This window comes from Narcine bancroftii, chromosome 6, assembly GCF_036971445.1.
Source record: "Narcine bancroftii isolate sNarBan1 chromosome 6, sNarBan1.hap1, whole genome shotgun sequence".
NCBI classification, from domain to species: domain Eukaryota; kingdom Metazoa; phylum Chordata; class Chondrichthyes; order Torpediniformes; family Narcinidae; genus Narcine; species Narcine bancroftii.
In genome coordinates, this window is record NC_091474.1 from 165,864,755 (window position 1) to 165,882,758 (window position 18,004).

The 18,004-nt window shown below is 40.8% G+C and overlaps 1 protein-coding gene across 10 annotated transcripts in view; it reads left to right on the plus strand.

Annotated features, from left to right (window-relative positions):
- The window catches only part of ift172 (intraflagellar transport 172), a 226,881-nt gene extending 216,919 nt beyond the window's left edge, over window positions 1-9,962 (plus strand). For 7 of the 10 annotated variants that reach the window (XM_069886606.1, XM_069886602.1, XM_069886607.1 and 4 more), the window contains one exon: window positions 7,266-9,962. The gene's annotated coding sequence lies outside the window, so the exon portion shown is untranslated. Of the gene's footprint in view, window positions 1-324; window positions 3,492-4,108; window positions 4,272-7,039; window positions 7,166-7,265 lie in introns of those variants that run through there. The other 3 variants (XR_011340510.1, XR_011340509.1, XM_069886601.1) reach the window with 3 other exon arrangements.
- The last annotated feature ends 8,042 nt before the right edge of the window (window positions 9,963-18,004 follow it).

Sequence of the window (18,004 nt, forward strand, 5' to 3'; positions counted from 1 at the left end):
TGTATCTTGTTTTAAAGAGACAAATATGGGAAATGGGAATATTTCTTTTAATCTTTTGAGGCTCAATAGGGAATGTATCTGTTTGAACTCTTTCTTCATTTTCAAGTAGTTTTAATAATTAAAAATGTAACATTCTGGAAATATGTAATACATCAACTAACATTTTTAGATGAGATAAAAAGTTAGCATTCTAGTTGACAGCTTTTCTGATGGGGAAAAAAATAATTGACCTGAAATCTTAACTTTCTGGTTGCTGCCAGATCTTTGTGTCCCAATGTTTTTTAAATTTCTACACTGAACTGCAGCACCTGCAATATTTTTCAGATTAAGATAAAGGATTTTCTGAATGAGACTGAAGAATGTTGGAATTTTGAACATTGGGTCAGTAAGAACTGAAGTTTGTATTGAAATTGGCCAAAATTATTTCATGTAAATCCTATAAGTGAGGAGAAAATTGTTTTCATCACATCACTATCAATAGATTCAGAAGTGTGTCCTGCATCTTTCCTTATCTAAGAAGCAAACCCAACTTATTTCCCTGATTGTTCATTTCTCACCCTTGGGACAGTCTACCAACTCATCCTGAACTACTGTAGTTCAGAATTGTAGCAACTACCAACTGAAATCAACTAGAAACTAACCTGCAAAATAGCAAGTGATTTTTTTTAAAGCATTAGTGATCGTCCATCCTGTTCTGCTGTTCTATTGGAGGAGGCATGGAACTTCAACCTAGTAATCTTCAAGTTGAAAATGTTAGTTTCAAAATGCAAGTAATTCAGAACCCATGCCACAAACAACTGAATTTTGTGGCTTTAATTCCTTTGGAGTTTGTTTCTTTTGCTGGGATATTACTTTCACTTGATTTTGCACTTGTCTATTTCTGGGATCACCCATAAAGGGAAATGACAAGAGTGACTAACTTGTACAAACTCGTTACCATTTAGATATAAACTGAATCTGTGAAGATATCCACAACTTGGGTCTTTAAGTCACAAGATGGTCTTTGTTAACTGCACTGAGACTCCCTAATACTAGAATTTTTTTCTTGAATGCATGGTGCAAATGATATATTAAACCTTCCAATTGAGCTGTTCAAGACTATATTTAGATCATGTGATTATAGTACAGTGATTGATTAGCTTTGTTGAGATTGTAATCCTGTTAATGGGTACTATAAAGGTGGCACGGTCGCCGCACCAATTAGTGCAATGCCTTTACAGCGCCAGCGATTGGGACCGGGGTTCGAATCCCGCACTGTCTGTAAGGAGTTTGTACATTCTTCCCTGGGGTTTTCCCCAGGGGCTCTGGTTTCCTCTCACCGTTCAAACAGGGGGTGTAGGTTAATTGGGTGGCACAGACTCGTGGGCCGAAATGGCCTGTTACCATACTGCATGTCTAAATTTAAATTTTTTTAAAATGTATTTTTGCTCAGTTTTGCATTACAATTCATTGATTCTCATTAAATTTAATCTTGCACCTTCTTTGAACAATCTAAAACAAATTTAAAGACAAACTCTCCTGTTGCCTTTTGTTTCTTGTGTGTAATGGAAGGTATTCTAATATGAGAAATCAAATGTTAATCAAGGTAAAAGAACATTTACTTGGGTAAGTAATCCGTTATTTCATGGAATACTCAATTTAAAGTCGATACTCACAAATCCAAGACCAGTGATTGCCTTAATTGTTAAACTTATTCTGTCTGCACTGCTACACCGCAGAAAAATTGTTCCAATTAAAAGTCATTGATAACTTACTTGTCAGCTTCCTGGTCAACCTACAAGAAGATCATACTATGATGTTTGAAGGGTTATGAGATGGATAATTTGGATAATGTCCACATTTTTACCGAACGTCGATCTCTGGACACAAAGTTACACCCATTTGTTGTCATGCTTGAGTTGAGCTGAATATGTTTTACTCATTCTTATTGTTTTCTTTTAAATTGTCACGTTTTGTGATCAAATATATACTGAAGCCAAATTTATGCTGATGATATCTTTACTCACACACCTCGTAAAAAAAAAACCATGTTACCTGCTATACCATGTATTTTTATAATCTCTGAATATAATTGTCAACTTGATAAATAAAAGGCAGATCTGAACCACAGGAGACTGAGATGGAGCTTTGCTTCATAATGCATTCCTGAACAGAGGAGAGTAAAAAAAACTTTTGTTCGAAAGAAGCCAAATAATTTAAGAAAACATGGGAAGTAGGAACAGGAGTAGGCCAAAAATGGCCCATCGAGCCTGCTCCGCCATTCAGTATGATCATGGCTGATTACAAGAATGAAATTCTTAAAGCAACACTTGGGGATTGCTGTTCCAGTCTGCTAATTGCATGGTTTACAAACTTCCAAAGTTTAAAAATATGTTACAAGAGCTGACAGAAACCTACAAATAAAGCATGTCAGGTTAGGAACATGGTAGATCAGTTAAACAAAGCATGTTGCAGTTCTTTAATGATTAAAAACCATCAATACATATTCTTATCTGTGCTTAAAGGAGGGTGTCCAAAGAAACTTTCAAGGAACACAACATTTGATTTTTAGCCAGTTTTAATGGAAGAATGATATGAACAAAAGTTTTGGAGATCAGATTACACTTAATGCAATTAAGGCCACAAGGTGAATAATGTCACATATTTTTATGTGATCATTTGTTACACGTAAGGATCAAAATAACTTGCATCCAGCAAAAGAATCACAACCAAAGAGAGATATGGAATGGAAACTGGCTCTTCATACCCTTGAGTCTGTGCTCTCCATCAACCATCCTTTTCCACTAAACATGCATTAATTTTTTTTAATTCTTGCATTTTTTTCTACTCCCCACATTGTACCACACCTACCCACAAGGGGTTATTTACAACAGCCAATCTCCCGACCTACATATCTTTGGGATGTGGAGGAAATGGGCACCTGGAGGAAAAGGCATTTTCTACATAATAATTAGTTTATTGTCATGTACATTGTATAGATGCACTGAATGCACTGAAATTCTTACTTGCTGTTGCTGATCAGGTATTTCAGGAAAAAAAAATATAATTGTACACATTAAATTAAAGAGAGTCAATAAATACAAAAGGTAGATTGTAAATATTCGCAGTGGATAGCACCCAAGGTCAGAATTGAACCATTTTGACAGCTGTCCCATTGGAAGGATTCTTGTTGACCTTCAGGTTGTTCATTCAAAATGGTGTTAAGATGATAACAGAACAGATTGTGGGAGGAATCCTTGCAGCCTCCATATTATCTGAGCCAAACCATCACTTATCCTTGCTCAAGACTAAATACCTCGTTTGAAAAGAGCCAGATCTAAATTGCACATATTTAAAAGGAGACATTAATGATATCACGCCAAGATTAACCCTTAAGGACATGGAAAGTTAGAGGTTCAATCGGAGCCAAAGAAGATGTCTTCAGTCCAATTTGAACTATTTAAACTATAATGAGGAACCTAGTTGGTAATTGTTTGGACCCCTTGACGTGTCTCTCCCAGGTCTGAATTGACGTTGGTTGCATTGAGGAAGGGTGGGGGGGGGGGGGGCCAATGGCCTATCATTTCCACATTTTAATTTAGACATACAGCATCGTAATAATCCCTTTTGGCCCAAGAGCACATGCCGCCCTGTTACACCCAACTGACCCACAATCCCCAATACGTTTTGAACGATGGGAGGAAACTGGAGGTGCTCCTCCCCAACCCTGGGAAAACACATGGAGAACGTACAAACTCCTTAAAGATAGCATTGGATTTGAACTACGGTCCCGATCGCTGGTGCTGAAACTGCTCCGTTAACCTTGCCACCAAGTTGGTTGTTGACACCGAGTCGAGAAACCCAATCATTCCCAATAACCATCTCATTTCCATGTACACCTGCAAATCACTATTTCAAAGCATGTTACAGTCCCCTCAAGCTAATTCCTTATTATACAGTGAAATAGAATGTCACCAGTCAGACAGAGGAGAACTTTAATTATCTAAATTAGTTGATTAAATCGGCGTAATTACAAGATGCTTCATAGACTGCAACGAAGTACTGTGTATATTTCACTACCACAAAATATGTTAAACCATTGGAAAAATACTTTCATTCAAAAATATAGATTTAAAAATCCATGAAAGTGCTTAAGAATTGCTTACATAAAGAATTGTTTAACCTACATTCCCAAGAGGAGAGCAATGCTCATAGGATGTGGAGGTAATGAACAGTCGATAATATGTAAACCGCAGCTCAAGACTTCATAGTACACAATACCAGCTGGAAGGGTAAGTGCCACAACTGGAGGGCAAGATGGCAAATCTAAGATCCTAAAAAAAGTAATCTTAGCTTTATACAAGATTGAAAATGTTTGCTTGATCATTGGTCTAATTGTTCTAGTATAAGGAATGTAATTTGCTTTGAATGTAGTTTCCAGTATTGATGGGATTAAATGTAGGAATGGATTGAATTTTAGCAAGATTTAAGTTTTCTACTTTGCTATTGGGACATCTATTATACCAGACGTTTCTGTCAGGTAGCGAATTCATGCATTTTGGCTACTGTTAGTTCTGATTTTGGAGTCACTTGTCATCTCAACTCTTCAAGGCCTTCCAGAAAAGGGAATAATTCACATATTCAGCTTTGAGTGTTCAAAATATTTCAACTTAGAAAATATTTCATTTCAGAAAAATATAACATAGTGTTTATTATTATCATCAAAGTATCAATTTTATTTGTAGTTAATTCCACCAGTCAGTGTGAGGGTACACATTTTTAAACAATATTTAGTTCAGTGATCAATGCAATCTAGTAGCATTGTTTTATAATACTGTACTAAAGTTCTTGAAACAATAGTGTAAAGCCTCATTGAAGATGCAATATTTAACAGGACTGTGCTAATACATGAACATTGATTGATCTTTCTAATTTTAGATGATTCCACTTTTCCCATCTCTTATTTACCTACTCCTGTTTTTATTCTAAACTCCTCTCTCTCTTCTCTCCCCTTTCCAAGTGGTCTCTCCTTCTACCTGTCTCTTCACCTCTCACATCTCAGCTCCTCGATTATTACCTCCTTTATATTTGTGATATCACCCCCTTCCATCTCTTGATAAAAGGTTCAGATCCAAAATGTTGACAGACCATTTCTACCCATGGATGCTACCTGACCTGCTGAATCCCCCCCCATCATTTCTGTCTGTGTTGATAGATAATCTAATTGCACTTTGTAATCAATGAACAAAAAAGAATTTCCTTTCCATGCTCATGAATTTATTTTACGTACTGATATGTGTTTTCAACAGCATCTCAATGGAAAGCTGCTACAATTTCTTAGATGCACTAACCTCAATTTATTACTGCTATAAATAAAATAAAGTTATTTTCTCTTACATTTCAACTTATGTACAACACAGATGAATTTTGCATTATGAATGGAGAAAGACTTTTTATGTTTTGTACATTAGTGATCTAGAGCAGGCATTCTCACCCTTTTTATGTCTACAGCCCCCTTAGGGCTCTGCTCAAAATTTATGGGCCCTTTCCATGTGAGTCAGTCGTTTTTCTACTGTTTACATAAAGAAATATAAGAAATGTATGATTTCAGTCCATGCCCCCCTCCTTTAAAATGAGCTGTGGCCTCAAGGAGGTGCCATATGGCCCCATTGAGAATGGCTGATCTAGAGCCCCTCCTATCAAAAAGGATCTTTTAGCATAAATTGCTACCAATTAGGCACTGATTACTTTTTGAGTAAAGAACAAACTGTTGGAGAACTCAACATGTTGGGGAGAGGGATTTTTGAGTTCAGACACTGTATTGCAACTGGAAACACTGATCATCGCTTTTCCTCCATAGGTATGTTGCCTGATTCACAGAGTTCTAGCAGTTTCCTTTTTGTTCCAACTTACAGCATTTGCAATCTTTTGTGTCTCTTCCTGGTTGATTTTAATGGCTCATATCAACTCTTCACAGTGCTCCATATCATTCTACAATTCCAACAATTTATAAATGGCTTATTTGGTTTATTGTGACAGATTAAGGAATTAATACTATTGAAATTGAAGGCAAAATATTAGCCTGGCTAAGAGAATGATTAGTTTGTAGAAGACTGGAGAGTAGTAATTATGGCTGTGTTTTGTAATTACTGATGAAGGTAGTGATTATCGAAAACCAAGACAAATCTGTCCTAGGGCTTCAACAGTTACTCTACTCTTGCTCACGATAATGCAACAGTTAGCTATGTATCTAAATTAGTGTTAGGACTGCATAGCAGAGCAGGACAACCCAAGAGACGACGATAATGTGGAACTGTAGTTGATTAATTTCAACACAAGTTCATGGGAAGTCCTCTGTTTCAGGACCAAGAAAGGACAGATTCAAATTTTTATTTAAATGGTGGAAATTTAAGAACTGTGGATGTCTGAAGTGATGCAGGTCCAATGTAAGAGATCACTAAAGATTAACCAAGTACAAAAATAAAACAATATCCCTGAATGGACTTTATGAGTAGAGGGTTGGAACAGAAAACTGAGTATTTCCACAGTTGCATAGCACTCCCATTACTCTGTATTTGAAGTTTCATGTCTGGTTCTGGACCCTGTGCCTCAGAAAGAAATGCAGCATAGATTCACCAGAATGTCATTTAACATCATCTCCGCCATCCCCAAACTCCCCAGCTCCTGCTTTACCATTCTTCTATCTTTTCTCCATGAAAGTTCACCACACAGGCTTCATGGTAGTAACAACCTCTGTCAACGTCAATAAGGTAATGGACATATCACTGACTTCTGGGAAAGGAGCATCCATGTCCACATCAATGATGCTGAAATGGAAAGATAGTTTCATTTTAAGTTTACAGATATTCCCTGACTTACAATGATCATACATACGACCGAAAAAAACTATAATTTTTTTAAAAATAAATAAAAACCATATGAAAATATAAAAATTACTCTTGGTTGTACATCCACCAGTGCTGATGGATACGTGCTTACAATAGTGACCGTCAAGCAATATACTGGTATTGTATATATCACAGTATCTCTCATTTCTCAGGATAAAAGAATGCTATATAGATACAGTGGGCTGTCAGAAGAGTGGAATCAGTGTGGGGACTGAGAGCATGGGGACTACATGCCATATTAACATACTTCCGACTTCTTGTCAGAACAGAATTCAGACGTATGTCGGGAAGTATCTTTTTTTTGTCATAACATACCAAGAACAGCGAGAAAGGTTCTCCTACGAGTAAACTAACAGTTTATCTCTAATGTTCACACAGCTGTGGAGAGAGTACAATTGTGGAGTATGTTTCCAATGAAAACAAAGATGAATCAGCACCAAGCAAGGACAGCATAACCTTTCATCTCCATTGACCTGACCTTGGCAAGGAACACCAGAAGACCTCTACTTTTTGAGAAGACAAAGGAAGTTCAACATGTCCCTTTTGTCCTATAACAACTTTTACAGGTGAACCACTGAAAGCATACATGCTGGATGCATCACTGCTCACACAAACTTCTCTTTCCTCCATAGACTCTGTCTACATCTCCCAAAGTTAGCCAATATACTAAAGGAATCTTCACATCCTGAACACACACTCTTCTCCCTCCTCTCACTGGGGAGAGGGTACAAAAGAGTGAAAGTGCATACCCACAAGCCTAAAGACATTTTCTTCCCTACAGACTGAATGAATCCCATTAAAATGCTATCACGCTGTTCTTGGTTGGTGCTAATTGATCTTTTATTTCATAGTAATTCTAAAATGTGTAAATTTTGCCCTTTATGTGGTTGTATAAATGTTAGAACAAACCTGTTAGACTGCTCTCAGAAGAACTTTTCTCATGGTACGAAGTGTTTTGTGGCGTAAACTTTCACTCGAAACTATATTTCAGCTTTCTTTGGAGTGCATTTATTCCTTCACCTAACCTTGTTAGGCACCAGCTGTCTCCCAGCATTCATGACTGCCATGAGCTTTCTGTGTTCTGATGCCACTTGGACAACATAGATGTGAACACATCTTTGATGTGTCTTGAGGGCTGCAGAATATTATCCAACATATACTGCATTCTTTGGTCCTCTGCTCCTTAAGGTGAGAAAATGATCAACATATTCCAGCCCAAGGGGCTGATTTGGCATGTTTCATGGGAAGAATGTTCAAATCGGGTTGTGTTTTAGTGACATTCTGTAATATCTTGGTGATCTTAAACAACATATTAACCATCCAATCTACAATTATCCTCTTTTGAAACCAATGTTTAAAAACTAGGTCATCCAAATCATTTTTCCCCATTTAAAGCAGACAAGTAGGGATAAGTGAAAAGAAACCACCTTTAACCCATATTTTAGGGTCTTTTGGTGTTTGTTATGGAAATGAAGATTGGGCTGGATGACAAAGTGGAGTCCACTCTTGTGTGAAATTTTAATTGTGAAATAGAGAGCAGAAAATTACACACTAAATCTTATCAGGATTTCAAACACATGCTCTGCAAACATTTGCAATATTTGTTCTGAAGGTAAGAAAGAAATTATAAAACTGCTATAAATAAATGCTAAACTGATAAATAATCCTATATGGAAAAATAAAAAAGTATAAATTTAGACATCATTCAATATCTTAGGTCATATTCTTTTTTGTTACTGATCAGAAAATAAAGTACTTCAGATTGGTTACTCATTAACCTTGGGCCTGGATTCAGACATGGAATGCTGCCATGCATCAATCTTAGGCTTTCTTGTCATAGTGACAAGCAAAAATGCAACTGAGGAAGGCTGACTTGTACTTTTACCCTTCCCTGATGATTGTTGATTCTTCAGGGAGGCCTTGGCTGCAAATCTCAGCCCAGTGGCATATTTTATTTGTGTCCTGTATCTGCTAAGATAATCCAATGAACATGTAAGCACATTTGGGATGGGAGACATGATATTGGTAAGACCATCATCTCAAGTAATAATCATAGAAGTGTAGACCATCATCAATCCACATGAAATACTGATTTTGACACCAGCACTCAAATTTGAGCTCAATTCCTCATGCATTGAACAGCACCAAGAAACAGCCCCCATTAACTACCACTATTTAAAAGCATAATTGACTAGTTACAGTTTAGTTCCTGATTGATTTCTACCACCTTATGAAATGAATCTGATATTAGTTGAGACTATATTCAGTATTTTTAAGGTAGGAGTGGTCTATTGCTCACTGAAGGTCTCTGCACAATTCAGTTATCAGGAGGCAATAGCTGTCTTATATCTGCAGGTTCAATTTGGCATAAGTGACAACAGTCAGTTCTGTCCAGCAAAGCAGCAACAGAAAGAGTAGCTGAAGTGTGAGGAAGATTATTTATATGGGCTGCTGTCTTTCGTGGGTTCAACTCTGCAGTGGCCACTCTAATGATGAGCACTCTCTCCTCAAGGGGTAAATTTGTGCAAGAGGAAAGTGTGGCATGTTATATTTGGGCTCTGTGACTGACATTGAATAGCTTCCAGAGAGAGGAAGATGTGGATTATTGGTATTAACTTTGCATCAGTGCTCAGTGTTTGAAAATGTGAAAATGCTTGTGGAAGTTGGCTTTGACTCCTAAATAAGATTATTTTTTGCTGAGTTAGTGTGTGCTGCATTAAGCAGTGTCTGGGACGTGTGCAGTCAATGGGTTTTGTAATTTAAAGATCCATTCATTAATTGCAATATGAAGGCATAGAACAAATTGTCAAATAGGATGCAGGTCCTTGATTCTGAGCAATGACTATCATGGTTATCTCCACTCATGGCCTTAGAATGTGAGTCAAGAATGCTTCCTGGTTCCCTGTAGAAACTGGACATATCTTCCACATATCTTTTAAGTTGTACCATTTTTGAATCTATCTCAAGTCACCTTCATTCTCTGAACATCTACCAGTCTGACATCATCCTCAATTTAACAAGTGTGGCACACATGGAAATTTGGAATTCTGATAAATAAACAGCACATTCTAATGAGCACTAGTTGTGTATATGTCTTCTGTCATGAAAATGTCAAGGATTAATTGCACATTGGGATTTTGCATTGTGGACACAATTTAAATCACACTTTTCTGAGTAAGAAGCCCCGTTAATAACAAATGTGTGTAACTTTCACAGAAATTCCTGAGAAGAGGGACATGAAATGAATTTATATATGATAGGCACCATATCCAGCTGTATTGCATATTGGATTTTTATTTCAAATTTTGTACTTCACTCCAGGCAATAATATGCTATAAAATGAAATTTTAGTAGCAAATACAATTTCACAGATGATGGGTCAAACATGAGTAGTATGTATGTGTTCACAACTAAACTATAACCTTTAGTGAGTTCTCATTAGACTTTCTATCTTCCTATTTTGTTTGCAAATATAGACCATAATTTGCACCACAACTCCTACTGATCTTGGAACTCAAATGAATTTTTAAATTCTTTATTTAAAATAAAACCATTTAGCAAACATATTACAATATTTTAAACTTAATCCAAATATGTGGTATTTTATAAAAAGGAGAAAAAAAAGTAAAGAAATACAAAAGAAAGAAAAACCTCCTATTAATCCCACCCCACCCTCCTCCTCCCAACCCATACAAACTAAAAAGAAAGAAAAAAAAGAGGGACAAGAAAAACACAACAGGAGCACTTAATTTCCCAATACTTTTAAATATATAAATATACATAGAGACCTATAAGAGAAAGGGTATATTTGAGATTCATTTAAATTTTAATACCAAGAGTTTGTAAATATGATCTCCATATTTTAGAAAGTATATGATATTTTATCTCTTAATTTTCTCAAGCGGAATACAACTCCGAATTTCTGCATGCCATCTATCCATTCCGAAATCAATATCTGACTTTCAAGTTATAGAAATACATTTTATAGCTACTGCCAAGGCAATTTGAATAAATTTTACTTGATACATATTCAGTTTTAATTTAGGTTTAATCTCCCTGTAAAAATAACCTTCGATCCTGTGGCAATCTTACTCCAGTTTTTGGTTCTAATAAATTACCCATTTCAAGCCAAAAAGGTTCATTTGCGGAACACTACCAAGTTGAATGTAAAAAAGTACCAACTTCTTGCCCACATCTAAAACATAAATTTAAATAAGTATAGTTCATATTATGTAACTTTTGTGGTGTTAGGTATAACTGATGAATACAATTATATTGAAATAACCGATATCTCACATTTATTGTACTTTTCATACTCTATTATCTATTTGCTTATTTAAATCTACCTCCCATTTATGTCTTCATTTATGAATGCCTTCTTTTGTAATAATTTATACATTTCTGAAATAAATTTCTTTACATCCCAAGTACATAATAATAATTCTATTTCTGTCTCCACTGGTAATACTAAATCTAGACCAAAGATTTCATAAAATTCTCTTAATTTGATAATAACAAAATTTTGTATTTTCTATTATCTTAAACTTTTCCTTCATTCTACTTAAAGTAATACATTTCTGGCTTCAAAACCATCTTTAACTTTCTTAATATCACAATTTTGACAAATTTTTCAAAATCCATTTTCCATCGAGAATGGAATGAGTCTATTTTGAAATACAGGTGTTCTTCCAGACATTAAACCTCTTCCTCCAATCTCTTTATCAACTTTAATCCAAAGTTCAATTAAATGTTTCAGTTTGGTGTTTCTCTATTTGCTATTAACAATCTTGCATTCCATTTATAAATAAAATGTTGTGAATCTGTTTCTCCTATCTTATCAAATTCTATATTTACCCATTTAAATCATAAATTACATTGATAAATTTCAACTTTGCTGCTTTATATAATTCATAAAATTGGGGAGCTGTAAACCCACTAAATTATATTTCCACGTCAATTTCTCCAAAAAAAACCCTAGCTATTTTCCCCTTCAACAAAAAAAATTCTAACACAGACGTTTAATTCCTTAAAATTTTTCTGAGGAATTGCAATTGGAATCGATTAAAATAAATATTGTATTCGAAGAAAAACATTCATCTTAACACAATTTACTCTACTCATCAAAGTAATAGGTAACATATTCCATTTTGTAAAATCCTCTTTAATAAAGATAAATAATTTAATTTAAATAATGTCAAATCTAATTGCACACAAATACCTAAATATTTTATTCCAGGATCTGGACATTTAGATTCTATTATTTACTTATATTTCTCATAATCCCCATTAACTAAAGACATAATTTCACTTTTCTCCCAATTTATTTTATAACCCGATATGTCTCCATATTCTTTTATCCTAATTTTAAGTTGTTAAGAATTTAAAGGATCTCTTAAATAAATCAATAAATTTATTTTATATTCTTCTTGCTTCACCTTAATACCCACAATCTTTGAGTCTTTTCTTATTAATTCAGCTAATGGTTCTATTGCTAAAACAAATCTGGCGAAAATGGGAAACCTTGTCTACTTGATCTCGTTAATTCAAAAAATATGAAATCTGTTCATTTGTAACTACTTTTGCAATAGTTTTTTAAAATAGATTTTAACCCAATCTTCATTTCTCTAAAACCTTAAAGAGGAAATACCATTCTAATCTATCAAATGCCTTTTCAGCACCCAAGGTCACTGCACACGCAGGTCTCCCCTTTAACAAATCCATTTTGATCCATAATTTTGGTAAATATTTGTCATGTAGCGGCAGCTACACTACTACTGAAAGAACACACAACTAGATGGGTTGAGCTCAGTGAGCAGAACTGATTTATTGCAGGCTGCTGGGCTGGACTTATACTCCCAGCCTGGACCTGGCTGAGAACTGCACTGGGGGCGCTGACGTCACCCGGGTGTTGCGAGGTCCACCAGCGGGGGCTTCTGAGCCCTGTGCTGAGAAGAAGGGGAAACCCCTGATGACACCATTTTGGCCAGCTGCCCCGCCACATGGATTACAAGCGGGGCCAGTTCGCCTGCCTAGTGGTGTGCCGCCACACAGCACCCCCCCCCCCCACACAGAACTGGTGCCAATGTCCTTTTTAGCTGGCCGGCCTCGCTTCTCGGACTGGGCCACAATCACTGGTTCAGTGGGGTCAAGGTGAGCTGGCTTCGGCCTGTACACAGTAAACAGTTCCCGCCTGACACCGATGTCCAGCGTGAAGGTAGACCCTGAATGCTGGACAACCGTGTACAGCCCCTCGTAAGGTCTCTGCAGAAGTGCCGCAGGTGGGCCCCACCGAATAAAAATGTCTGCAGAAAGCAGCTCGCTGGGGATGTGAGATGGCCATGTGCCGTGTCTGGGTGGTGGCGGGGGTGTGAAGGAGTCCAAGTGAGCTCGGATGTGGGGAAGCAGTTCGTGCGGTGACCACTGGGGGTTGTGAGGCGCGTTGATGAACTCACCAGGAAGTACCAGCAGTGCGCCATAGACCAGCTCAGCTGATGACGCCTGCAGATCCTCCTTGGGCATGGAGAGGATGCCAGGATCACCCAAGGCAGTTCGTCCACCCAATCGGGAATGGTGAGGTGGACCATAAGTGCTGACTTAAGGTGGCAATGTAGATGTTTGACCAGCCCATTGGCCTGCGGGTGATAGGCTATGGTGCGGCGTAGCTCGATCCCCAACCTGTTGGTGAGCTGTGCCCAGAGCGCAGAGGTGAACTGGGCGCCCCGCTCGCTGGTGAGGTGTTTCAGAACACCGAACCGGGTGACCCAACCATGCAACAGCGATCAGGAGCAGGAGTCCATGTAGGCATTTGGCATCGGGATCACCTCGGACCAATGAATGGTGCAGTCCACCACCGTGAACAGGTAACGGTTGTCCCGCAAAATGGGTAAGGGCCCGACTATGTCCACGTGAATGGCTGAACCATTCTCGGACGTGCTCAAACTCTTGCATGGGCGCCCTGGTGTACCTGTGTACCTTGGACATCTGGCAATGGGTGCATGTTCTGGCCCACCCCGCAATCTGCTTCCGCAGCCCGTGCTAGAGGAAACGCTCTGCCACCAACCAGACCGTGGACCTGATGAATGGATGCGAAAGATCATGGATGTGGTGGAAGACTTGCCTGCGCCTCTGCTGGAGAACCACTGGCCGCAAGGTGCCCATGGAGCCATCGCACCAGACGCTGTTTCCGCCGCTCAGAGTCAGGAGGTCTCGGAACCGCAGGCCTGTGATGGCAGTCCTGAAGGCTCTCATCTCCTTGTCGGACATCTGGTCCCAGGCGAGCTGGTCGAAGTTGAGGCTGGGCATCAGTGCACAGATGGCCAGTTGCGAGAGTGCATCAGCGACCACATTGTCCTTACCTGCCTTGTGCTGAATGTCGGAGGTAAACTCCGACACGAAGGAGAGGTGATGCTGCTGGTGGGCTGACCAGGGGTCCTTCGCCATCGCGAGTGCTGGGAGAGGGGTTTGTGGTCAGTGAAGATGGTAAAAGTACTCCCCTCCAAGAAATAGCGGAAATGCCACTCCTCCAGGTACATGCCCAGTAACACGGTCAAAAGCGCTATACTTGCGCTCTGGTGGGCGGAGAAGCCAGCTGAAGAATGCCAGCGGCTTCCATTGTCCGTTCACCTGCTGCTCCAGGATGGTGCCGACGGCTGTGGCAGAGGCATCGATGGAGAGCGCCATATGCAGGTCGGTGTGCGAGTGGGTGAGCATGGTAGCCTTCGTGAGTGGGTGAGCATGGTAGCCTTCACAAGGGCGTCCTTGTGGCCTCAAGTGCACTGCAGGCCTCTGAGGTCCAGGTGAGCATTTTGTGCTTGGCTGCGATGAGAGCAAATAGCGGCTTCATGATGTGCGCAGTTCCCAGGATGAATCAGTTGTAGAAGTTGACCATACCCGTGAACTCCTGCAGCCCCTTGAGATTGTCTGGACGTGGGAACTCCTTGATAGCAGGAACCTTTGTAGCAGCGGACATGGCTCCCTCAGCCATGATGGTATGGCCCAGGAACTGCATGGACTCTTTCCCAAACTGGCACTTGGTGATGGTGAGGCCGAAGTTGGCCAGCTGGGAGAAGAGGGTGCGCAGGTGGGCCTTGTGTTGCACCCGATCCCCGCTGGGAACGAGGATGTCGTCTAAGTAAATGAAGATGAAATCCAGGTCCCTGGCCACTGAGTCCATGAGGTGCTGGAAGGGCTGAATGGCATTCTTGAGCCCGAACAGCATGCGAAGGAATTCGAACAAGCCGAAGGGAGTGATGATGGCCGTCTTGGGTATGTCCTCAGGGTGCACTGGGATTTGGTGATACCCGTACACCAGGTCAACCTTGGAGAAAACCCTCGAACCATGCAGGTTGGCCATAAAGTCCTGGATGTGAGGAATGGGGTAACGGTCAGGAACTGTTGCCTCATTGAGCCATCGATAGTCTCCGCAGGGGTGCCAGCTGCCAGAGGCCTTCGGGACCAGGTGAAGCAGCGAGGCCCATGAGCTGTCGAACCGCCGAATGATCCCCAGCTCTAACAGATGCGAAAACTCCTCCTTCGCCACCTGGAGCTTGTCAGGCGGGAGCCGGCATGCCTTGGCGTGAACTGGTGGGCCCTGGGTGGGGATGTAGTGGAACATCCCGTGGCGTGGCAAAGCAGCAGAGAACTGTGGCTTGAGGAGGGTCAGAAACTCATCCAGGATTCACTGGAACTAATCTCTGGGCATGCTGATCGTGGCCATCTGTGGCTGTTCTGTGCGGGAGGCATCGAGTCGAATGGCCTGGAAAGTATGGGCGTCCACCAGGCACCTACCCTGAATGTCCACCAGAAGCCCATGAGCGAGGAGGAAGTCGGCACTCAGGATGGCGGTCGGAAGGAATGAGATGGTGAACCTCCACAAGAACTTACGTCGGCTGATCTGGAAGTGGACTGTCTTGTCTTGTCTCCATATGTTCAGATCTCTGTTGCATTTGCCGCATGGAGGGGAAGTCCTCGAGGTCAGTTCCTGGACTTGATGGCCATGGCCGGAATGATCTGGGCCCCAGTGTCAATGAGGAACCGCCAGCCACTGACTGAGTCCCGCAGGTAGAGGAGGCTGCATCCTTGGCCAGCCGCTGCAGCCATTAACAGCGGCCAGCCTGCTCGTTTCCCTGGAACGAGCAAGGCTGATGACACTTCTGAGCCTTAGCTTCCCCAGCACTGGTGGTAGAAACAGAGGCTGGAGCGGATGCGGTGCCCCTGGTTATGCTCTTGGTGGCCCCTGCAGGAGCCGGATGCTCTATCGCAGCGCTAGGGGCGGGCTTGGTGTGGTCATGCCCGTACCTCGTGGCCTGCTGGACAACCGAGCCCTCCTGGAATCGCTCAAGCCATAGCTCTTGGGCTTTCTGAGTGAACTTCCTCGGGTCGGTAAAGCTCTCTTGAGCCAGTAATGGCCGGATGTCCTCAGGCAGATGGTCGAGGAAAATGCGCTCAAAGAGTGGGCAGTTGGTGTGATCACCCATGAGCATGAACATCTCACTCATCAGCTCCATTGGGGACCTGTCCCCCAAAGTGTGGAGGTGCACCATCCGAGCAGTACACTGGTGCCTCTATAGTCCGAGGAATCCGGTAAGCACTCACTTGATGGTCTCGTATTTGTCTTCGGCGGGTTGGTGCTGAATGAGGGGCAGCACGTGTTTGCCGGTGGCCTGGTCCAGGACGGCGACCACATGGTAAAATTTGGTCATGTCAGATGAAATCTGGCGGAGGTGAAACTGAGCCTCTGCGTGGCTGAACCAGGTCTCCTGGCTCCTGAACCCAGAAGTCAGGCAGCTTGACGGTATAGCAATGGTCCCATGTTCGCTCATGGGATCAAAGATGTTTGAACCAGTCAGGGTCACCAATTGTAGCGGCAGCTACACTACTACTGAAAGAACACACAATCAGACGGGTTGAGCTCAGTGAGCAGAACTGATTTACTGCAGGCTGCTGGGCTGGACTTGTACTCCCAGCCCAGACCTGGCTGAGAACCGCACTGGGGGGCGCTGACATCACCCGGGCATCACGTAGTCCCCCAGCGCGGGCTTCTGAGCCCTGTGCTGAAAAGAAGGGGAAACCCCTGGTGGCGTCATTTTAGCCGGCTGCCCCGCAGCATGGATTACAAGCGGGGCTGGTTCGCCTGCCTAGTGGAGTGCCACCACAACCAATCTATTTACTAATATTTTATAATCAACATTTAATAATGAAGTTGGTCTATAAGATACTGGTTTAATTGGATCTCTGTCTTTTTTTCAGAATTGCTGTAATAACTGAAATTAAGAAGGATTCCGGCAGAGAATGTACCTTCATAGCATAATTTAACCCCTCCATACATGAAGGTATTAAAAGATTTTTAAATTTCTCATAAAATTCTACAGGAAATCTATCTTCTCCTGGCAATTTGTTATTTTGCAATGAACTGATTACCTCACTAATTTCCCTTGCTGTAAATACCATATTCAATTCTTTCTGCTCCCTATCATTCAGACTAGGTAAAGTAATTTGAGATAAAAACTTGTCATTCTTCATCATGAACCGATTCTGAATGATATAATTCAGAATAAAATTCTTTAAAATACATCAAACTCAAATGACTAGAAGGCTCATGACAGAGGCAGAATGTTCCTTCTTTAGTGGTTATAAAAACACAAATGCTGGAGGAACTCAGCAGGTCTTGCAGCATCCATAAAAAGTAAATATATATTACCAACATTTTGGGCCTGAATCTTCTTCAAAGTGTAAGCAAAATGCAGGCAGGCATCTGAATAAAAAGGCTAGGGAGAAGGAAAGAAGAGGAAGACAAAGGAGTACAGGCCATCAGACAAAAAGTGATAATTAGACATGAATAAAAGGACAGATGAGGAAAGTGAGAATTGACCTGGAAGGAGGTGGCTTGTGAATGCAGGGTTGGGGAAAGAGAGACCGAGCAGGAGGAAAGGAGAAATGGGGGAAGAGAAAGATGGAGGGTGGGCTAATGGACACCTGATAAGTTGACATTAATGCCATTTGGTTGGAGGTTACCAGACACCATATGAGGTGTTAGAACCATAGAACAATTACAGCACAGAAACAGGCCCCTTTGGCCCCTCTAGTCTGTGCTGAACCATTTTTTCTTGCCTAGTCCC